Source organism: Equus przewalskii, chromosome 13, assembly GCF_037783145.1.
Source record: "Equus przewalskii isolate Varuska chromosome 13, EquPr2, whole genome shotgun sequence".
Classification (NCBI taxonomy): Eukaryota; Metazoa; Chordata; class Mammalia; order Perissodactyla; family Equidae; genus Equus; species Equus przewalskii.
In genome coordinates this window covers 32,726,833-32,750,692 of record NC_091843.1, presented here as the reverse complement: position 1 = coordinate 32,750,692, position 23,860 = coordinate 32,726,833, and the positions used below count along the sequence as shown (strand labels likewise).

Genomic DNA, 23,860 nt, shown 5'->3' with positions numbered 1-23,860 from the left:
GAATGATGGCAAATCCATGCAAATTAATTCAAGTTTATAAGAATTAGTTATTCTAATTTTGACAAATTTTAAAATAGCATGGAAGCTGCAATTCAGAATTGTATTACAGTGGGCTTGCCCAGTGGCATAGTGGTTAAGTTCGTGCACTCCACTTCGGTGGCTTAGGGTTCTTGGGTTTGGATCCTGGGTGCAGACCTATGCACTGCTTGTCAAGACATGCGTGGTGGTGTCTCACATAAAAGTGGAGGAAGATTGGCACAGATGTTAGCTCAGGGACAATCTTCCTCACAAAAAAACAAAAAAAGAAGAAGAAAGAAAGAATTGTATTGTGGGCATTCCATGACTACTGCCTTAGGACTCACTACAGTCCTCATAGAATATGGCTTGTAAGAGGGCATTTTTCATGAATCACAAAACCCCTTTTCCACGATTCATGGATTGTTGGGCCCTTTAGGCAAGACTACACTACACCCTGGAAGCCAAAGTGTAAGGTAATTCTATAAGGCCTTAGTTTCTATATTTGAATGTAATTTTACTAGCAGAATTATACTATGACCACTTCTCCCTAAGCCAGCTTTTGAATGGGCATGAACCGTTATTAGCTAGAATTCAAACCTAGCTTTGGTATGCAATCTTGACTATTTTAAGCTCTCTGATTCCCCATGTGCTTTTTATCAACCTTTCTCCATTCTGCAACTATTTGAATTATCTGGTACACAATCAAAAATGCATTCCCAGCTGTATTGTACCAGTCAGTAGTGGGTGACGGGGCCTTCCTGTATCATTTCTCTTTAAGCTCCAGTGTACTTATTTGTCCTCCTCATCCTATCTATTTGGAGCTGTCCCAAATTCCACAGGCCGCTCCACTCTGGGGAGGTGGAGAGAGAAAGGGAAAATGAATGGAAGGTGACTGCGGCTGACTGTCCAGGGTGTATAACATAACACTCAATTGGTCACTGCTAATATATTTAAACATTTGTTTACTGAGTAATTTATCTCTGGCACATTAGGAAGCTGTTACTGGTGTTAGAGAGGAGTAATTACTGTTTCTGTGATTAAGTTGAAATCAACACAGATGCATGGTTAACAAGACATGGTATTTATATGATATTTGTAAGTTGTATAAATAGATTTTTCTTCCTTGAATGCTAACCAGAAGCACATGAATCATTCATGGTGTTTATGTGACTGAATGAATGCTGGTTCTGTAAGCAGAATTAGCAAAGAGGTTGATTCATATGACAAATATTGTCATTTCTACTTTCTGTTTATCAGAACATCCTGAATTAAAGAAAACTGAAAATCTACTCTCTTCAAGTTACAATAGCAATATTCCCATTCCCTGGTAGACGCACGCACACACTTGTGCCTATTGATCCATCCCTTCAGCCATCTATCCACCCATCCATTCAGCCAATATTTATTGCAAGCCGACCATATGCCAGGCTTTATGGGCAAGGCTGAGGATATAAGAGTTAGCAAACAATAGATCTAGTTTCTGTTCTCACTGGGTTTACAAAACCTGAGGTAGAGACTGCCAGTGACAATTGCTCAAATAGTTACATAATTGCCAACTGAGTCACATGCTCTGAAGGAAAAGAATAGATTGGGTGAGAATGTATAAGAACTTAATCTGACATGGGAGGGTCAGGGTGGGCTTTCCTGCAGGAGTGGTGCTTGAATTAGGATACAAAGGATGACTAGGAGTTAACTGGGTAGAGGAGGGTGTGTGATTGACGACTGTGGGTAGTTGGTGAATGCGTGTGTGTGTGCATGTGTGTGTGGTGTGAGTTGTCCAGCACTGGGAAATTTATGTATGAAGGCTCTGGGGTGGGAGGAAAGATGAAGACGTCAAAGAATTGAAAAAATGGCAGTTGGCTGGACCACAGAGAAACAGGGTCAAGTGACTGAGCATGAAATGAGGGAAAGCAGGGCCCAGAACACGCAGTGCATTGTAAACTGTGGAGAGAAATAGGTGCAACTGGAAAACTTTGAAGAGTTTTAATCACAATCAAATATGTTCCCATTCTCCACCCCCAATACACATTATACACAAGAGAAACAGAAGGGAAACCGATGTCCAAAAGCTGTTGGGGCACTGTGTCATGTTTGCTATACCACTATATTAAAATTGCTCTTATTCTTATTCAGGGCTCTGTGCACAACCATGGCATGACAATTAAGAGATTTTTTAAAAATAAAATGTTCATTTATTTTTGTGATCTGTTACTCACAAAGCTCCTTCATCAAGCCCTTTATGAAACTGAGACACATAAATGTATAGGACCACTCTGAAGACATCAAGAAGGTACAAAATTCCCAGCTGGACCCATAAGGCTGTCCTGGTCAATGCCTGGCTTGGGCTTTTGTTGTGTTTATAGAGCTGCTAGAACTCCACACTTACGGAGACAAACGGGAAAATCAATAGAAGCTGGGTGTGTTGCAGACCGAGTTAGAACAATGGCAATGAGTGTAGGCATTTCTGAGACACCAGAACAACATCTTTGGTGTGAGAGAGCCCACTGTACACTCACCCTAGAGGACTCCCAAAGAGTTTTCATGATTCGGATGTGTTTTATGTGGCTACTGCCTGGCAGAAACCTTTGGCCTGGGAAGATACCACAGCCTCTCAATTGCTTTCACAAAAGTTGTCCACCACGTACAGGTGCACCTGCCCGAGAAAAGTCAACATGCTATAGCCAAAGGAGGAGGCCTGAATGATGGAGTCCACATGCTGTTTATTTAGTTATCCTAGCATTATGACTTGGAATTATAGGCAGAGACATGTATCCACCAGTCCCCATGGCTGGGATGCAGTAACCCACTGTGTCGCAGAAAGGCACATTGTGGATCTGGAGAGGGAAGACCTCCTGAAACTTGTAAATGGACCCTCTGCGAGCTCAGCCAAGACATTCATGTCACAGAAATGGAAATCGCAAATGAAACCCACCACAGGGCCAGCTCAGGAGGGCTGTCTAGCCAAGAGATTCTGAACAAGGAGGTTGGGGGCAAAGGAAAATCTATGCTGCATACTCGTGTGTGAAAATCTCCTCTGGGACTAGCTTTTGAAATCAAGATAATAAAAAAACAGTGAGTCTTTGAGGATGATAAGATGAGAGGAATTTTATTTGTAATTTGTAAAACAATAGCGTCTGCTTTCAGCAACTAGTCTCCGGAGAGTCCAGAGTGAAAGAACATTTAACTTGAAAATTGCTCTTTATAAATATTAATCAGATGGTCCACAAAAGTCTATAAGATGTGAAAGCTATTTTAACCTAAACAGACCAGTTAACTGATAGTTGTGGTAAATATCTGTGTATCCAGCTCTGTGCTAGGAGCAATGGGTGTGTGTGCGTGTGTGTGTGTCTTGTGGGGTGGAGAGTGGTGCATTCATTCTGGTGCAGAAAAAGGCTTTTTTTTTTTTGACGAGTTATTTTTTTGGCAGAATGGATGAAACTGACTGTTGTGGTGTCATGGAAACCTAGCCATGGAAACCTTATAGAAATATCAGGAGATTAAAGCAGGGAGTGTTGAAGAAAGCACCATAGAGAGACCAACTGATTCTTGTAGATTCTATAAAAATAACCACTTTTATCCGCCTATTTTCAGTGAGAGAATCTCAGTATTTGGAAAATCATGCTAGCTATTCTGCCGCTTTTCTGTACAAATAGCTAATAAACAACTTGGAAAACAGTTACTCATCTTAAATTGAACTGAATTGACTCGGATGTCCGGTTTGGAGAAGTGAGGAAATGAAGCTCACCTTCACATCTAGTGTGTTCCTCCAGGCTCCACGTCAAGAACATCAGCAAGTCCCATTAATTTTATGTCATAAATATGCCTTGAATCCACTTCTCTTCATTTCTGCCTCCAAGCTGCAAGCTTTATCACCCTCTCCACCGCTGAATTCTCCTCATATGCTTTCATGGCTCTCTGTGCTTTGCGTTCACAGCACTCACCACACCTAATGTTCATTCATTCGTTTGTTGTTGTATTAATTCATTCACTCATTCATTCAACAAATATTTAGCACCCAGCATGAGCTTTCAACACAAATCAAGTCAGGTCGGTTCCCTGCCAAAAACCTTTCAATGGCTTCCTGTTGCACTTAGAATAAAATACAACCTCCCAACCTAACCTAACCATGTTGAGCCACAGACGATAGTATTTTGGTCTGAATATATCATTAAGTGACCAAATACGGTTTCAGGTCTACCTTATGGAAAGCAGATGAATTTTCAAAAGAATGAGTGTCCTCTCCAACCCCTTCATTTTCAACATCCACACGGATGAGCTGGCGCAGCATTTCATTTTGTACCAACATTTTTCTTAAGTTTATTCTGTTTTTTAAAAGATTGCTTTCCTTTTGACTATCAGATCATCTCCTGGAAAATTGCTATACGATGAGCTAGTTAGCCTCTCTGAGCTGCAGTTTCCCCATCTGTAAAACGGGAATGGTCGTATTTGACTCCATACCTTGCTTTGAAGGTTGAATGACCCAAAGGGCACAGGACCTGCGGCAATGTGGATGTTGAGTTACGTGTTCTTCCCTGTGAGCACGTGAAGCAGCATTCCTCCCATATTGTTGTAGATAAACAAACTGTCTGACGTGGGCATCAGAGAATGCCACCGAAAGAATAACGTGATTGTTTACTTCATGGCAGGGTAAGAGTTGGAGCGAGGAGGCATCTGCAGCCCGGGTCACTGGTAACTTGTCATAGTGACTGAGCTGACACTAAGCCTTATTCCGAAGCAGGTATTTTTGTGCAGTTAACCTTCTCTGGGACGGTGATTATGCAACGTGTTTGTTCCCTGAGCACACATTGTTCTCATGAGGCCAGCATGGTCACTAAAAACCCTCCCTCCTTTAGAATCTTCCTATTTGAAAATACCAGGCAATGTCACAAAAAGGCTTACAGGCTGGGCCGAGGAGCTGAAAGAATTCTGAGGTGAAGAGGCTCCCAGCTCCTTGTGTGGGACTTCCCGAGGGTCAGCCCTCGACCTGATTGAAAGCTCCTGCCGCCAGGCACCCCTTCCACTGCCTCAGACCTACAAACCTGTTCTTTAAGTGCTTTTGTAACCTTATCGATTTTTTCTCATTGTACAAGTAAAATGGACTCAGGAGAGAGGGAGAGAGAGGGAGAGAAGGAAGACACGGGGAGAATGAGAATACAGAATGTATAGCAAGAATAAAATACAGATCACGAGTCAGTCTACCCTCTCCCTACCTCCTAACAACAATATAACTTTGATTGACATTTGGTTGTAGGCTTCTGGATTTTTTTTCTATGTACCTAAATAGACATGTTAAGTGATTAAGTGTATGGACTGCGGGATAAGACCGCCTGGCTTAAATCCCAGCTGTGTCACTTATTAGTGAGGAGGCCTAAGGGAAATTATTTTTAGCACCTCTGTCTGAGTTTCCTCATCTATAAACTAGAAATTTCTCCTGGAGTATTGTGAGGATTAATGAAATAATACATGTAAAATGTTTAGAACTGTGTCTTGCACATAGTAGGTGCTCAATAAATGCTATTTAGCTGTACAATTATATATAAAAATTGAGTTGGGAACATTTACCTGTGTAACTTGGGAAAAGAAGAATAATGTCTGTTATTCACAGCTGATTCCCTGGAGCACATAGTAAGTAGTCAAGAAACATTTGTTACATGAATGATAGAGCAAGTCAATGAATGAATTTATAAGAAATATATGAGTGGATAAATGATGAGAATGGATCAATGTAGTATAAATGTAGGAGAACCCAGTGAAAAATTGCTGGCTGGGGAGAAACCTTGAGTGCTGGCAATTTTTCTAGAAGTATTGGCAAAACTTACATTAGGTGCTTGAGGCCTTCTTGGGAAGAGTAGAATCTCCTGGAAATCTTCTGGAACGCAGTGGGAGGAAGGGAACTGTTCAGCCAGGTCAGCAACTGAAGGTGGATCATGGAGTCTCCTTACTTGTCGCATCTCCTCCTACCTCTTAAATGTCATGCTCATGTTTCTGAGGAGAGCTGAAGTTCTTCATTCTTGAGGATGGCTCTTACTCCTCCACATGCAGAAGGAGGCTCCTGATCGGAAAATACCAGAACCTTCCACTGACTCCAGGCACTTCATTGCCTCCTGCTGCCTGGGTTTATTTACTGTCTTGAAGAAATGACAGAAATCAGTCACTCACCACAAGGTCTCTGAAAAACCTCTGCAGAATTTCTCCAAGCAAAAAGCCCCATCTTACCTTCCAACTCAGACCGGGGAAATGTTTCTAGCTGATGAGCAGCTCTAAGTTCTCAGTGAAAGGCAGTGCTTGGGAATGACTCAAACATTAGTATTTCCAGTCATGGGGTTCTTAGAAGCGAGCAGTCTCAAGGGGGCTTGGAGAGGAGGTGTGAAGGGGTGTGTGTGCCAGAGATGCACGGCGGGTTGGGCTGAGGGCCCGTCTGAGGCCTGGCATGACAGAGGGCAGTTTCACACACTCCTCATGGTGAGGCCTGTTTTCCACCCTGGTCCAATACCGTTACATCACTCTTCTCCAGTTACAGGAAATCCAGTGAGTGCCAGCCACAGCAGTTTCCTGAGATCCAACACAAACACACCCACCCCCCTCAGTCCTGGAGGCCGACAACGTGTGAAGGAAAAGCCAATTTACGGCATCCTTCTGTTGGGCCTGAGAGGCTGAGGGTGAATCTACTGGGCGGGTGGACAGTGGGCAGCTTTCTGAGTGCGCACATGACCAGACATCAGGGACACACACCCCTGTCTTTTTCTTTATTCTTTTAAAAGTAGCATTGTTTGAATTCCATTTTTCATTTGACAACTACCAGGGCTGGAATCCCAGATCTGCTGCTTACTAACTGTAAGACCCTGGGCAAGTCCCACGGGCTTGCTAAGCCTCAAATTCATCATCTGTAAAATGGAGAGAACAATAGGATCAATCCTCAAGTGACACGTGAGAATTAATGAGAGAGGCCACATAGAGAACTCAGCGCAGGACCTGGCACATACTATATGCTCAATAAATATTTTCTATTATTATCACCAATGAAGATGGTCAGTCCATACTATTCAGGGGTTTTACTGCTTACTTTCCCTCAAATACAGAGCTTTTTTTAAAAAAAAGCAAAGTCTTATTGAGGTAAAAAATTCGCACTGAAAGGGGCAGAAACCCTAAGTGAGCAAGTAGCTTGATGAACGTTTACAAAGTGAATGCCCCATGTAACCACCCCCTCAATCAAGATATGTAGCATCACCAGTTCCCAGAAGCTTCCTTTGCCCCTTCAACTCACTATTCCCACTATTCTGACTTCTATTTCTGTAGATTTGTTTTTAAAGTGAAATCCTTGTCCTAACCACCAGACAAATAAAATTATAGGACATTTTCAGCAACCCAGAAAGATCCCCATTCCACCCAAATAGAATTAAATAGAATTGCTCTTTTGACCTCTATTTCAATAAATTTTGTTTTTGAACTTATATAAATGGAGTTGTACAGATCATATAGTATGTGCTCTTGTGTGTCTGGCTCCTTCTGCTCTACCATATACTTACTGGTGAGATTCATCCACATTGCTGAGTAAGCAGATGTTCATTTCTTCTCATTGCTGTAGAGTATTGCATTGCATAAATATTCCACAATATTTTATTTATTTTATTGTTGATGAATATTTGCATTGTTCCACGTTTTTTGTTCTTACAAATAATGCTGCTATGAACTTTCTTATACATGTCTCATGTACATATATCTAAGAGTAAAACTGGCTGTATCATAGGATGCTTATGTGTTTAGTTTTGGTAGATAATGCCAAACAATTTTCAATGTTGTATCAATTTATACATCAGCAGGACATAAGAGTCCCATCTGCTGTACATTCTCACCAACACTTGTGCTTGTGATTACAAGTTCCTTTCTAAAAATCTAGCTATTTTTGTGGGTGTGTAGTATTATCTCATTGTGATTTCATGTTACATTTCCCTGATGAGTAAGATCTTGAGAGCTTTATTGGCCATTTTCATATCTCTTTTTGAAGAGTCTACTCAAATTTTGTTGCCCATTCTTTCATTGTGTTACTTGTCTTTTCTTACTGATTTATGACAGTTTTAAGAAAGTATAGTATAGGGGCCAATCCCATAGTTCATGTGCTCCATTTTGGCGGCCCGGGGTTTCTACAGTTTGGATCCTGGGCACGGACCTAGCACTGCTCATCAGGCCATGCTGAGGCAGCGTCCCACACAGCAGAACTAGAAGGACCTACAGCTGGAATATACAACTATGTACTGGGGGCTCTGGGGAGAAGAAGAAGAAAAACAAGATTGGCAACAGATGTTAGCTCAGGGCCAATCTTAAAAAGAAAGAAAAGAAAATATATTATAGATACATGTCTTTCGTTAGTTAGATGAAGGCAAATATCTGTTCCCACTCTGCAGTTTGCCTTTTCATTTTCTTGGCAATATCTTTGGATGAGCAGAAGTTTTTAATTTTAACGTAGTCCAATTTATTAATTTTTTTTCTCCTAATTGGTGCTTTTCATGTCCTACTGGGGGAATCATTGCTCATCCCAACGTGATGAAAGTATTTTCCTATATTATCTTCTAGAAGATTATTGTTTTTCCTTTTCCATCTGAAGTTGATTTTTGTGGATGGTGTAAGGTAGGGGTCATGATTCATCTCCCCCTCCCCCCAATATGGAAATTCAATTGACTCAGCATCATTTGTTGTAGAGGCCATCCTTTCCTCATTACAGACTGACACTATTGTCAGAAATCTGGTGACCATATATGTGGGAATCTTCTCTGGATTTTATTCTATTGGTTTATTTGTTTGTTCTTATGCCATCACTGCACTTTCTTAATTACTGTAGCTTTATAACAAATCTCAAGATCCAGTAATGCAAGCCCTCCAGTTTTCTCCTTCAAGGTTATCTTCACTAACAACCTGTGAAATTTTTTGCACACATACACACATACAGACAAATCTGCTGTGATTTTCATCCAGATTGGTTCGAATCTATAGAACAATTTGGGAAGAGAAATATTGAGTCTTTTATTCAATGAACATGGTAGACCCCTTCATTTATTTAGATTTTCTTTAATTTCTTTCAGTAATGTTTTGTAGTTTTCAGTGTAGAAGTCTTAAACATCCTTCACTAGATTTGTCCTAACTTATTTCATGCTTGTTTGATGCTTTATATAGGGTATTTTTAATATTTCATTTTCTAATTGTTGTTGACAGATAGAAATACAGCTGGGTTTTTTTTTATACTGACATTACAGCCACTAATCTTGCTAAATTCAATTATTGCTTGTAATAACCTATCTGTAAATTAAAAAAAAAATTCTGTGTACATGATCTTATCATCTGCAAATGATGACAGTTCAAAAGCAGTTTTGGGGGCCTTAAATTATGTACATTTCCAATTTACAGAATATATATGTCACCCATCACAATATTTAAAATAAAGAACAAACTGCTTTTTACTCCCTTAAAATTTTTAATTTATGATTTTGTGATTATGTCGGATAAACAGAAGCATGTCCCCAAAGCAATATCTACTTCTGTTCACAAGAAAATTCAGCACCCACACGAACCCCTAAACTTGTTACAGGGAAATCATTTTTTTCTTTCACTTTTACCATGCTAAGGTGGAAACTAGTTTCTGGGGACAGAAGTACTGAAAAGTAAATAGAAGTCTGCACATGTACCAGTAAGTACTCTCCCATCTGATTTTGTACACTTGCATTGTATGAAATACATGCAATGATTTCACACAATTTTATCATTGGTAAGTATTTTTGAAAATATGTTATTTTCTATCTAAACATAATTGGATACTACATTCTATAGTTGTCAATATTGTCTGAGATTCTAGCATTCAAGGAAGAGATGATAAATATAAGACACATGGGCCCCTATGCCCACCTCCTGTGATCATGGCAGACATTGCCAATCAATCACAACATTCTCTACTATTTATCCCAAAAGTGGCCTCAGAATCCTTAATGCGGGATCCCAGGCAATCACTACTACCAGTTGATGCATTTGTCACTTAAAACGAAACCTATTTGTCATTTTTAACTTAGAATTTCTGACAGCGTTTAACTCCACTATATCCTTAAAGCTTCTGGAAGCCTGCTCCTTCCAACATAATCATCCTCAATTTTTCTCTGAATTATCCAGTATTATACAGCTGTGATTGAACTGAGCTGCATTTAAGGTGGCGTGAAAGATAACTGGCTGGCGGGCTAGCTGCCTCAACAGGCCTGTTTGGGTAGACAATTTCTTGGTGAGGTAATCTCAGGACAGGACCTAACCCTCACCTTTGTAGCTTTGGACACTTTATTCAGGCAGCTGTCCCTGAGTTTATCAGGGTCCTGGCACCGACTTGGAGAAAACTAATTGGAGATAGACCTATAAATCAGAATGCCAACTGACTGATGTGTAGTGGGAGCGTAAAACTTTCCAATGGGTAGAATACTGCTTTCCATTTCTCAGGACATTCACTCCCTTGTATTAATCTACCTGGGAAATTGAATTAGGAATTCGAGGTTTAGTGGTTAAGAACTCAGGTTCTGGAGTGGAATCCCAGGCTTGAATCCAGATCTTGGTCATTTCAGGCAAGTTGTCTTTAGCTTTTAAATCTCAGTTTTCTCATCTGTGTATTAGGGGTGAGGGTAATAGTAATTACTTCTGAGGATTCAATGCATTAATGCATGTGCATCACTTAATAGCTTAGGATCAGGCACAAAGTAAGGAGTCAGCAAATAATAAATTATTAGTGCAGACCCAGCACAAAGGGAAGAGAATATGTTTAAGGACTTTTTTGCTCAGACAATGGAGAAGCTTTGAACTGCCACTCCTCATTTTTAGGGGCCAAAATCATTAGCGTTATTCTGATAAGGCATCTGTCACTTTCTTTCTGTTGGATAGTTTTAGATGAATATCAACAAATTTTTAAACACTGAATCTCTGTTCTCTAGATTTCATGCTCACTTCCACCTTTTCTGATGACAGTCACTGTAAGGTTAGATTAAATAAAAGGACTAGGTTATAACTTATTTGTGTTGGTTACATTCTAACCCTGAGGATGGAGGCTGGGCCAGCATCTTCATTAGACAGACTGAGAGATACTTTGGTCTTTTGGCTGGCCTCAGGACACAGTTTGATAGTGCCTTGGGAGAGGCAAGGAGGAACACCAAGGTGCAGGTGTGTGTATTTTTATTGTGATTTTACTGGAGGTGGGGGGAGATGAAGAAGGGCATGTTTTCTGAGTGGCTGAAGTGTGTTATAGTCACTTCACATGGGCTATCTCAGTTAGTCTTCATAATACCCCTATAACTTCGGTTTTTTAATCCCCATTTTATAGACAGTGTCCGCAGATGTGAATAACTGGACTCAGGCTCCACAGGTGGTGCATTTGAACATCTGTTGGACTTGAACCCAGAGCCATCTGATATTAGAGTCCTTGTTCTCTCCACCACACCTTAGTGACTGACTACTGCTAGCTGAATTTTCAAAGGTTGACATTTCTTCTAATCTCATCTCAAAAATTATGGTTTGAAGACTCTGTATTGTAGTGTGATCACAAAATCTTTGTCCATTTATAGAAAAGTTAGAAGACAGAGAGCCGTGCGGGGATTCAGGAGAATGATACCCAGTGGAAGGAAGAAAGAACTTAAACCAATTGTGTTCAGACTTGAGTGTGTATCAGATTCATCTGGAAGGCTGGATAAAAACAAGTTGCTGGGTCCCACACAGAAAGATTCAGTGGGTCTTGGGTGGGACCTGAGAATCTGCATTTCTGACAAATTCACAGGTGGTGTTGATTCTGCTTGGTCCAGCTATTACACTTGGAGAAGCACGGCTGATTCAAACAATGAGAGAGAAGGAAACAAGAAAGGAAAAGACACTGGGTCTGAGGGTTCAATATAAAAGTTTTATTCCCTTTCAGCTCCATATCCTTTGTTTTACAGGATCCACTCTCTTGTTGCCTATCACTTCCATCACCAGTCCAATGTGCCTATTAATTCTGGGAGTGCTGGAGAGGTGGTTGGATAAGACAAAGGCAAGGGGAGCGAAGTGGTAGCGAAGGGAGAGGAGGCCATGAACTTGGTGAACTAGACAGCAGCTCTGTTACCTACCAGCATCCAGGTTGCCCTTTCCAGAGGGAGAACTGACTTTGGCCTGGCCTTCGGCAGGGAAGGGTGGACCAGCTTAGAGAGTGATATCAGGCAGCAGATGCTCTCGAACCATTCCAAAGTGAGGGATGTGGACAGCCAGACCTCCAACAGAGAAGGTTCAAACCACGGAATTGGCTCTGGAATCACTTACCCATGTTTCTATACCGATATTTGAACCAAGCCACGCCAAAATTTTCCTATCAAGCTGCTCCCCATGCACCCCCACCAAATTGCCAAAAAGAACAAAATCCAAAGAGCAAGCTATTGGAAGCTTCCCCATGTAGACCTGACAACTCACCTTGGGAAAAAGAGCATGAACAAATTAAGCAATTTGCTCTACTGCTTATTATCCAATATTGGACCTCAAGTCTGGAATGTGGTTTGAAGTAGTTAGGGAAAAATATTTTCTTCTTAACAGATTGTCCTTGGGCAAAGAAGAATGTCAACAAACCTAGGAAAAAGCTTTATCTGCAGTTATCTGCCTCCACAGAGGTGTTTGCTTTTCTCTCTCTCTGGCTTCATATGTTGCTTTAGGTGAGAATAATAGTGATGAATTTCAGGCATTGTTGGCTTTTCCTGAGCAATAGGTTTGCAAGGTTCCTGAGAGGCCTTGTTTTCTCCGCCTTGAAGAGGAAATGCTGGTGTTAGATGTTTTCAGTCATTTTGAGAAGCAATGTGAGGTTAATTTAAGTTTTGCAAGCATTTCTTGAGCACCCACTGTGTGTCACGCACTGTTAGGTGCTAGTAGTATCAGAAATGAAAAGAGCATTGAACCCAAAGAGCTGGGTTTGAATCTCAGCTCTAAGGCTTACTAACTGTATGTCAGTTTGCTTTTCAGGACCTAAATACCATCTGTAAAATGGGCACACACTCAGCACATGGGGCTGCTGGAAAATGGCTTTGAAAATCATAAAAAGTGATACAACTACAGGTGGCATTCTTGTAGCATTTGAGCCATCTTCTCTTGGCATTATTCACACTGACTTCATTGTGTGGCCTGGGGTTAGCACAGTGCCTGGCACATAGTGGGTGCTCAATAGTCATTTGTGGAAGGAAGGGAAGCAGGAAAGAAAGGCAATATAATGAGTAGATCCTTGGCCTTTGAGGTTCAGCGTCAGTTCTCAGAGCAAAGGTCCATGATAAGGCGGTGAACTAACTGCGGTGAGGCAAGAGCTGAGCTATGCCTGTGGTGATTCGTTCCAGGCCCGGCCTGGGCGCTCATCCACATTCTCGCCTACTGACTGCTGAACCTTTAAGAGTTCTTCACTTCTGCACTGTAGTCTCTGAAAAATGAACACGATACTCCCACTCTGCCCACCTCACTGGCCTGTTTTGAGGATCAAACGAGAGAAGAGAGGGGCTGTCTTGAAACTTGTGAAGTGCCATACAGATAAGATGTTTTCCTGTCTCCATGTTTATTTATACTTCTCTCTTTTCAATAAAATGCTTAAAAGGAGGTCATATTGTGTTGGCTTGCTGGGGTCCTGCTCTCTCGTGATCTTAGGAACTAATTGTGGAAAGTTGAAAACAAGCCATTTTTTTTTAAACCAGAAAAAAATAGCTTTCCGAAACACGTTTAGGAGGAAACCTGCAGTAAAAACAACGGGTAGCAAGAGAGGTGAATAAGAATCCTGTAAAAGGGAGAGAAAGGAACTAATGATCAGCAGCCAGAAAGGAGGGCAGGAAAAACAGGCAATGGATGCTCAGGAGGCCTTGGCTGATGGTAGAGCTGATCAGAGCAAACTCCTGTTGCTGTAGCAACAGACTGATCTTCCCTAGGCAGAGATGGCATGGTCCGTGAGAAGCCCGGGTCCTCCTCACCTGCTTCAGCATTGGCATTTACTGGGCAAGGACCTCTGCTCTGCTAACTGTAACGTGAACCGTGCCCTGGTCCTGTGCAGGAGCCTCAACAGCAGGGCACTCTTCAGATATCTACATGGCCAGGCCAGGTGCACAAACAAGTGAAGTTTACAAGGAAAAGAAACATGGAGTTTTGGGCACTGGACAAACTGAAGAACACACCTGAGACAAAGCTAGCTGTTGTTCTAGTTAATTGAAGCCATTCTGGAACACAACCCAGTTTTTCTAGATCATCCAACGTTTTAAGAAAAGCAAGACATCTGGATTTTAAAAGTGAAAGTTCCTGATCTTAAATGTAGAAATACCATGTGGGACTGACACAATCTCTCTCTGATTTGCTTGTTTGCAATCTCTAGCTTAAACCCTCATATGTATCTCAAACACACTTTGATTTATTTGTGTGAATTTCTCCTAAGAACCATCAGCATAAGCCCTATGCACCCTTTTCTATCTCAGAGCACCCTAACCTCTTCCCTCTTAGAAGAGCTGCTGTATCTCTGGTCAGGACATAGGCAATACGGTGCAGTGGTTATGAGCTTGGGCTCTGGAATCAGACGGACCTAGGCTTGAATTCCTGCTTTAGCTCTTCTCAGCTGTGTGACCTCGGATCAGACACTTAACCTTTCTGAGCCTTAGGTGCCTAATCTGACATGGAGCTAATTATACTTTTTCCTTCAAAGGGGTATCATGAGGATGAAATGAAACACATAGAAACTACCTGGTACTATGCCTGGCACATAAGTGAACAGTGAATAAATATTAAATATTCTCATTGTTAATAATAAGGAACAGTTGAGTAGTTAGTTTTCAAGCATTTGTTTAATCTCACTAAACATTCTTCTTTAAATAGCAATTCTCTCTCAGACTTCTAGTTTATATCCTACGGAGTCATGGGCCCAGCCCAAGTCCTTAAATGCTAGATGCTGATGTTTACAACCACCCCATCATCACCATCATCATCACTGCCATTATCACCATCAACATTATCATAATGGTTACCATTATCTCCATCATCATAACCGTAACTGCTACCATCAACATCATCATCATCATCACTACCATTATCACCATCAATATCATCACCTTCACCATCATAACTATCATCATCATTATCAGCATAACTGCCACCATCAACATCATCATGATCACTAGAGCTATCATTTACCAAGTACCATTATGTCCCAGTTCCTGTATTGGTGCTTTCCACATCTCTTCTGTTTATATTCTCACAGCAACTCTATGAACTAGGAATTATTCACTCTCTCTCCTCACTTTGTGAAAGAGGAAGATGAAGTGCTAAGGAATTAAACACTTAGCCCGAGGTCACCACTAGAGAACATCAGAGCTAGAGTCAGACCCAGGCCCCTCTGACTCGAAAGCCAGAGCTGTTTTCCCTCCCTTGTTCCTAATCAATTTGGGAAACGGAGGCAGTGGAAGTTACAGATTACGCAACTGGTCCTGGATAGCTTGGCGTTCTGAGATGTGTGTCCCTTTGCATTTTGGTACATTGCTATCATTTTGTCTTTTTCAGATGGCTGATAGCAGTTTATTTATAACCAAGAACTGACAGTCTGTTTATCTAAATAGCTCTTTGAAAGGTTCCAATTATGGTTCCGCCACATCTCTGAAGGCTAGTGGTAGAAAGCTAAAGCGAGGCTCTCTGTGCTGCTTGCTTAGGTACAAAACACAGCAAAATGCCATTCTTTGAAAGGAGCCCTGATTGGACAATCATGCCCCAGGGGACATCGATACCAAACATAGCCTCTAGAATGGTCGCTGACTACCCACTAGTTCATGTCCTCAGTCATGACTAATTCTCCTAGACAAGTCAATGTATCATAGCTAAAACGAGGAAGTCCTCTGTCTTGTGTGACTTCCAAAGGTGGGTTTCTTCTTGGCCCTAATTTACAACCTCAGCCATGAGGATATGAATTCCCTTCTCACGCTCTGCCTTACCATCAAGACAAGACAAGTGAAGTCACAGTGGACTTGCAGTCAGCCAGTCCACAACGATGGAGCAGTGTCTGTGGGCAAGGTTCTATGCTGGGCACCAGGGAGACACTAAAGACGTAGGATTCAGAACCTCGGCCTCCGAACAGAGTTGAACACTTCATAATGTTGGAGGAAGGGATGAGATCAAATGTGTGACCTGGGGCTGGGCATGGGGATGTGCTTGGCACTGGGATGCTGTATGTTCAAGTGTGATTCTGCTCTTTGAGGGACTGCATGCAAGAGAAAGAACTTAATCAGCAGAGGCGGCGTAGCATAGAGAGAAGCTTATCAGACATCTTCTGCCACAAACTTGCTATGTAAGCTTGGGCTCGCTGCTTCATCTGGAGTCAGATTGTCTAGGCTTGAGTCTCAGCTTTGTCACATACTAGCTGTGTGACTTTGGCAAACTAGTTAACTCCTCTGAGCCTCAGTTTTGTTTCTATAAACTGGGAATAATAGCAAATTTCTCACAAAGTTGTTATGAGAAATAAATAAGATAATGTACGTGAAGTGGTTAACACCATGAACGGCACGTAGTTAGTACTGAATAAGTGTTAACTATAACAATAATAAAAATTAAAGTGTTAATGTTATTAGTGTGTTCCAGGGCTCAGTGTTAAGTTTTATTCTCTTTTATAGCTATACTCACTCTGTAGATGACCTTGTCCTCTCATGACTTTAAATAGTATCTCCAAATTTATACCTTGTCTCAACCCCTCTCCTGAGTTTCATACTCATACACACGTGTATACGTATACATGTATACGTATATATGTAGTGTTTTTTGTGTAGACATTTAATAGGCCTTTAAAATTCTACAAGTCCCTCACCTAACTCCCATTTATCCCCCTACTCCACCAAACCTTCTCCTCTGCTAGCTCAGTAATGTCAGCTCCACCCTTCCTGATACTCAAGCCAAAAAGCTTGGAGTCATCCTTGATTTTCTGTCTCACCACCTTCCTTCTCCTCCATCAGCAAATCCCGTAAGCTCTATGTTCAGATACATCCAGGATCCAGCCACTTTTTACCACCTCCACTTCTTGCACTCTGCTTCCAGCCGTCATCCTCCCTCTGCTGGTTTATTGCAACAGCCTCCTCACTGGTTTCCCTGCCTCTGCTCTTGGCCTCCTTCAGTCTACTCTCACAGGGCATCCAGAGGGATCTTATTATACCGTAAGTCAGATCACGTCACTGCTCTCTTCAGTACCCTCCAATGGCTTCCCATCTCCCTGAGAATGAAACAAAGTTCTACGTGGGCTGCAAGTTTCCTCAGCGCTGGCTCACACCTGGCCCACCAGTCTCATTTCCCATCACCCTGCCCCTTCTCACTGAACTCTGCAATGAGCATGCTCCCACTCAGGGCCTTGCCACTTCCTGTTCCTTCTGCCTGCAACGCTCTGCCCCAGATGTCCACATGGCTTGTCCCTCCTCCTCTTTGGATCCCTGCTCAAATGGTGCCGATCGGAGAGTTCTTCCTCATCTACCCTCTAAAGGAGAAACCCAATCCCTTGTTCTCCTTTACTCTCTACTATCTTGCTTTACTTTTCTTCATAGCACACATCCCCTTCTGACCTAATATACATTTTGTTATTGTTGTTTATTACTTCTCTCCCCCGACTAGAAGGTAAGCTCCGTGAGAAAAGGATTTTGTTTTCCTCACTGTTGAATTCTTAACGTGAGAACAGGGCCTGGTACACAAAAGGCAATCAAATAAATATCTGTCTTGTTATGAAGAAGGAAGGAAAGAAGATTATGAGCTTCGTTTTTTCTGTCTTTAAAGAGTGGTGGTTGAGTTAGATGCTCTCTAAAAGATCCCTTCCGCTCAAACGTTTTTATCATTCTATCAGGTCAACAGAATTCCCATAGATGGGGCTCAGCTCATGTCTTATCATGGCCAGATCCCTCAGAAGACCAAAGTGCCTCTTCACAATAAATTAAGCCATTTACCACTCCTGCCCCAAAGTCTCATCAACTGAATCAGATTGTCCTTAAAAATATAGTTGTGAGCAAATTTCAAACCTGATCGCTCTTAATTTCAGTGCTGGTTGTCTTCCATTTGCCCACTGCAATGGTCCCTTCCCCGCCACCCTTCTCTGTGCAGGAGAATGATCCGTGGACTGTTTCACCCGGCTTCCTTGCCTGCCAGCTTTGCTGGTTGGGTTTGGCCAATGGAAGCAGGAGATGAGAGGCAGGAAGGGAGAGGGGCTGGAATATTTTCTGCATGCTCCTTTGTTGTCTCTCCACTGCCAATTGGCCACACTCCTCTGTGACCCCAGCTCCTGCCACGCAGCCTGTTCTCCCAGCTCCAGTGCTCACTGAGTTACCACAACACCCTTTCTGCCCTGTCCTTTATATCTCTAGGGATGGAAATGTCTTCTTGCTGTTGCCAGTCCCTGAAGCTTCAGCATCCTCTGTGGGCTCCAGTTATCCCATAAATAATTCCTTTATTAAAGTCTCTTCAGTTAAACCCTATGAGTGGTATTCTGTTTCCTGCCTGCCAAGACCGTGACAATGGTTAGTGAATCGGGTTCCTTTGTACTTTGAAAGGCGTATAAGTTGAAATACATGACGTTTTCTGAGTAAACACTTGAGACCGCATGTGTGTTGGCCATGTAGTTGTTTAGAACTGGACCTAGAGATCTTTCACAATCTGGGGAGAAATCCATGCGTTCTTTTTCCTTGATTCAATTCCCAGACCTGTGACATGAAGACTTATTGGCGAAATATCCACGGATTAACACACTGTGGAAATTCCACTGATATGTACTCTAGGGTGGGGGTAGAAAAATCTGGCTGAGCATTATTTAATTTTAACATTCTTACTGCTCAAAGGAAATGCTTTACTCATCCTCTTTACTGTACAGGTATGAAAAATCACTGTGCATGCCTTTCTTGGGGAAGAGTTTTGAATTCTTTACTTTATCTTTACTCAGAATAGTTCTGCACATTCCTGAAGAGACAAACCTTAAATCCAGAGAGCTGGGTGATGGGCAGTGGCAGAAGGCCAGGAAACATATTATCATGTGTGCTAACCCTGTTTAAAAAACAGATTATTTTAAAGTTAAGCAGATTAGATGAAAAAAACCCCACAAAGTGAAGCATAATGAAGGAGCCCTAGCAGAGAGAATGTAAAACAAGACTATAATACATACCAAAACAGAAAAAGAAAAAGTATAAATATGTGGGGAGGAGCAAAGAGTTAAAGGAAAAGCCAAGTTAATAATAAAGTAAAATATTTTATTCCTTTACCTTTGTACTTTTGCCACAGATAGAAACATATCTCTGAAGATATACGTGTTTCAAAATAAGATATTCCAGGGGCCGACCCCATGACCGAGTGGTTGAGCTCGCACTCTCTGCTTCAGTAGCCCAGGGTTTCACCGGTTCGGATCCTGGGTGCAGACATGGAGCCACTTGTCAGGCCATGCTGAGGCGGCGTCCCACATAGCACAACTAGAAGGACCTACAACTAGAATATACAACTATGTACTGGGGGGACTTGGGGAGGAGGAGGAGGAGGAGGAGGAGGAGGAGAAGAAGAAGAAGAAAAGATTGGCAACAGATGTTAACTCAATTGCCAGTCATTAAAAGAAAAATAAGCTATTCCAGCTAACAGGGGCTATTCAGCTATCACCACAGGAGAGAATAAGCTGGATCTCCCCATCTGGTGACAGGCACCAAATTTGCAAATGTGGAGTTGTGGGTAGGAAAACTTGTAGAAACTGGAAGGTAGAAGTGATTTCTGTAAGTTTAGTTCAGTTTTGTAGGCTGCTGAACATCCGCATCCTTCAAAACGTGAAGGATTTGAGTTTGCTAAATAGTAAGCCCTCTTACTCCCGCTAGAGAGAGGAAGAAAAGGAGAGCAGGGACTGAAAACCGGGATGTACGCCCCGTGAGGGAGAATTGCTCCCTCGGCCAGACCCTTTGATTCACCAGAGGCAAAGGCGCCAATCAGAGCTCTTATGCGGAGCTCACAGCAGATCTGTGACTTGGGACGCAGCCAGAACACACATACTTTCTTTTTCAGTAGAGCCCTGAAAGGACCTTGTCTTCCGAGATGAACTCCTTGTGTCCTTCTAGTTCCATAAGCAAGGCCACATGAAAATCTTTCAGAACCTTCCGGAACTATTATTTGTGCTGTTGCTCACTGTGTCCCTCCTTTCCACGAGGGTCCATGGATACATTACGCCTGGGACTTCGTGCTGAGTTTCCCTCTCTTAGCAAACTGGTAGCCCTCCTTTCCCAGCAAACAAAAGCCAAATGACACATTATTCTTTATTTTCTCTTATGAATTACTGTAACTCATCATCTTTCTCCTTTTGGTGGACAGGAATCTCAGAGCAAATATAACAATATTCAAAGTTAAAAAAATCTTTTTAACAGCAAGATGACGTCTTCAATGCAAAGCTATGCAGGAGTCCAAATACAAAACAAACATATGAGATGCTATTCTGAGTGAAGCAGAGGCAGAAAAGCCTGCAAATAAGGCCCCTTCTCCTTGCCCTCCTGCCTCGTGGCCTCTAAAGTTGCCTCCAAGAATCTTCTCAGGGTAGAGAAGTTTTCTCAAACAAGATCCAGAGAGCACAACACAAAAGAAAAGATACATTTGATTGTGTCAAATCGGTTTCTGTGTGTTTTTTTTTAAAAAAGGCACCCTAAATGAAATTAAATATATAAGCAATCAACTGAGAGAAGATATTTGCAGTTCTTACAATGAGCAAAGAATTTGTTTCTGGATTATATAATGAATTACAAATAAATCAGAAAAAGACAAACCTTCCAATAAAAAAAAAGACAAAAGATACAAATAACTAACTGCCAGATGAGAGAAACTGACTGGCCAGTTAAGCTATGGAAAGACGGTTAACCTTAAAAGTAATTAGGAAATTATAATGAAAAGGACAATTTCACACACGTCAGATACACAAATGCTTTAAAAGTCTGATGAGAGCTATTGCTGGTGAGGATGTGGGGAAACCGATATGCTGCTGGTGGGTGTGTAAACTGTTGCGAGCACTTGGGAGAGCAATCTGGCAATGTTAAGAGAAGCTGACGCTGCATAGACGTGCATAACCTGTGTAGCAGGGTCCTCAGCTAGATGTAAGTTATATCTATTTATCTATCTGTCTCCTAGAGAAAGTCTCCATGTGCATGCAATCCACGTACAAGACAGCTCAATATCGCAGTTTTTGTAATAGCAAAAATCTGGAAAGATGCTAAATGTCTATGAATGTGTACATAGGTAAATACACTGTAGTTTATTCACTCAATAGAACGCTATTTAGCAGTTAAAACAAATAACTTAGATCTACATATATCAGTATGAATAAACACTGAAAACATAATGTGGAATGGAAAAGGCAAGTTGCAGAATGGAAGGTTCAGTACATTAACATCTGTAAGGCCGAAACCCCAACAACATACAACGTCATGTGGGTATAGGCGTATGTTGTAAAATTATGGAAACCTGGGCAGAGAGGATTCACACCACTTGGGAACAGTAGTTCCCTCTGAGGAAGGAAGGAGGGGATGAGAGCTGGCCAGGTGCAGAGGGGACGACAGCACATATGGGACATTTTTGTTCTTATTATAAAAAGAAAAGATCTGAGCCAAATATGGCAAAAAGGCTTACATTTGTTAAATCTGGATGATGGGTCAATAGATATTTGTCATATTATTCTCTGTTCTAGATCTTTGAAATTTTTTACAATAAAAAATACTATATTTCAATGAACACCATTACAATTATGAAATCAGCTAACCTCAACCACAGTTTCTGGTACAATTTTCTTCCCCTTTCATTGTCTGACTCTTGACCTTCTACTTGATTATAAAGGTCTTGCTCTGGATGTGTCCCAGTCTCTCTGTGCTTTTAAATGAGATGATGTATGTACGGGTCCTAGAAAGGTGTCTAACGCGAGGTAAGTGTGTTAGTTCCCATTTGCACCAACCTATTTGAAAGCCTTTCTGCAGGAGTATTTGGGGCTATAAATAGTAAATAGCTACCTGGTAGTCCTCCACGTTCCTGGTCGTGGGCTTATAAATTTATTCTAGTTCCGTAGATCAGCAGTCCCGTGGGCCCAGCTGCTTTCTCTGCTGTGAGTTGCAGTAGGTTGAAATCAAGGTGGGGGTCTCCCTGGGGTCTAGAATCCACGCGCAGTCTCATCCAGGTTGTCAGCAGAGTTCAGTTCCACGTGAATGTTGGGCTGAGGTCTTGCGTCCTTGCTGGGCTTCCGGCCGGGCTTGTTAGTTCCAGAGGCCTCCCTTATTCCTTGGCTCATTGCCCCTTCATTTTCAAAGCCGGTGACAGTGGCTTGAGTCCCTCTCATGCTTCCTGTCTTTCCTGCCTCTTCTTTCTCCTCTTCTGTTTTTAAGGGCCAGTGTGGTTACATTGGGCCCAATCAGATACTCCAGGAAAATCTCTCCACCTCCAAGTCTGTAGCCTTAATCCTGTCTGCAAAGTCCCTTTTTGCCATGTAAAGTAACACACTCACAGGTTCTGAGATCAGGACATGGACATTTTTGGGAGCCATTCTGCTGCCTATCTTACCTCCCATGCAACTATTTTGGGAACAATAACAATAATGATTAAAATAATAATACCAGGTTATAGATGACAAGTGGAGGCCTAATAAATCCTGGGCCCATGATAGGAAATCAGGCAGCCGGACTCCAAAGTTCGTGCTCGTACCCACTGTGCCACAGCAAAAGTGCTTGACCTACAAACGCTGGGAGTTTAGAGACAGTAGGTCACTGCGTTAGCTCTGATTCTCATTTTCCCTATTTTCCTTGCAGTACTCCCATATGGAAATGGTGCTTCAGGATGGGCCTGGAGAGATGGGGTTTGAAAGTCCTCTCCATTGAAAGAGAAAATCCCAATCTTTTTACTCATATGACAGTGACAAAGTCACAGGATCAGGGTCTTATGTATGTCACTTATACACGTAGGATGGGACAGAGAATGAAATACGAAAGTATCAATCATAGAAAATGGTCACAATGTATAAAGTGAAAACAGTCGATTATAGAATAGAAATCAGTTCCGATGTATTGAACCCCTAGGAAGTACCAGACACTGTACTAGGCATCTGGGATATAAAGTGAATAAAACAGAGAACCCCCTCCCCACAAGGGCTTACGTTCTGTAGGTTGCTGGGAGGGTGGTGATAAATAATAGGCATTGAAGGTAAGTAATTATACGGCATGTTAGAAAGTGATGAGTGCTTTGGAAAAAATAGAACAAGGTAAGGAAGACCAGGAGTGGTGAAGGGTGGGCAGGTTTCATTTTAAGTGGGGTGCTCAGGCAGGATTCATTGAGAAGGTGACTTTCCAGCAAGGACTTGCAGGAGATGAAGGACTTGTCATCCTGATGTCAAGGGGAAGAATATTTCAGGCAAAAGGGATATCCAGTGAAAAGGCCCTGAGGTAGGAGCATGCCTAGTGTGCTAGAGTAAGGGCCAGGCTGTTTGCAGTGGAATTAAGGAGGGCAACACAGAGGAAGAAGAGCAGGAGAGGAGTCAGGAAGTAAAGAGAAAAGCCAAACTATGTGGGAGCTTGGCTTTTACCCTGAGTAAGCCTCTGGAGTAGGATGATCTGATTTACGTTTTATGTGGATTTGTGTGGCTGCTGTGTTGAGAGAAGACTACAGGGGGTCAGGTGGAAGCAGAGTGGCTAGAATTCCTGGCAAGGTTTGGACCAGGCAGTAGTAATTGGAGAGGCTGGACTCTGGCTCTATTTTTAAGATACAGATATGCTGATGGATTGGTTAGAGTCTTGAGCAAAAGAGAACTTTGGGGTCCCATCAACTGAGATGAGGAAGACTGAGGGTAGAACAGGAC

General features: G+C 42.0%; 1 long non-coding RNA gene across 1 annotated transcript in view; it reads right to left on the bottom strand.

Annotated features, from left to right (window-relative positions):
* LOC139075276 (uncharacterized) overlaps positions 1–4,741 on the bottom strand; it is a 54,006-nt gene extending 49,265 nt beyond the window's left edge. The window contains exon 1 of the long non-coding RNA XR_011525506.1: positions 4,477–4,741. This is a non-coding gene — a long non-coding RNA (uncharacterized lncRNA). The remainder of the gene's footprint in view (positions 1–4,476) is intronic.
* Positions 4,742–23,860: the final 19,119 nt, after the last annotated feature.